Below are 613 nucleotides of genomic sequence, written 5' to 3'. Positions count from 1 at the left end.
TAGAGGAGTAGAGTTGCTCTTCCCTAAGGAATATGCCTACCTTCCACCCTGTACCGTCCCAGTTTTGGTGTAAGTGGGCTACAGAAATGGCAAGCTATAGTGAGATCAGTTTATTTTATCTGAGCTTTATTTCTTTGTTCTCTTTCTGCTATTATTTCTCATTCAGAGTTTGGTAGTTCATTCTTATATACCATTCTGCAGCCGACTTTTCTACGGAGAGACTGAATGTGATTTAAGAACTAAACTCTCATGTTTTGCTTTTTGTTTGTTGGTTGGTTGCTTTCTGTGATTCTAACCCGTGCTTTACTTCCATCTTTTTTGTCACCAAGTTTATACTGTCCTTGCTTCATGGCATCTCTCGCTAAGGCTGTCAAGAATGAGACACTAAGCTGTATGCAAAAGCAGTGCCTTATGTTTAGGATATAATAAAAAAATCGGAAGTACTGGTTGGAGGAGAGCAATGCAGGCTGATTCAGAGCAGCCTCGGACGTGCAAGTGAAAAGTAAAAAAGCAGAGAGGGAAGGGCAGTACCTAGAATCCCTGCTTTTGAGAGGGGATCTTAACAGTTGCTATGTGCAATTGCTCTGGGCATGGAAATCTACCGTGGCTGGAG

This window comes from Empidonax traillii, unplaced genomic scaffold (assembly GCF_003031625.1).
Source record: "Empidonax traillii isolate 1590-97213 ecotype Southwest subspecies unplaced genomic scaffold, ASM303162v1 scaffold1787:size119432, whole genome shotgun sequence".
NCBI classification, from domain to species: domain Eukaryota; kingdom Metazoa; phylum Chordata; class Aves; order Passeriformes; family Tyrannidae; genus Empidonax; species Empidonax traillii.
This window is presented reverse-complemented; position numbering follows the sequence as displayed.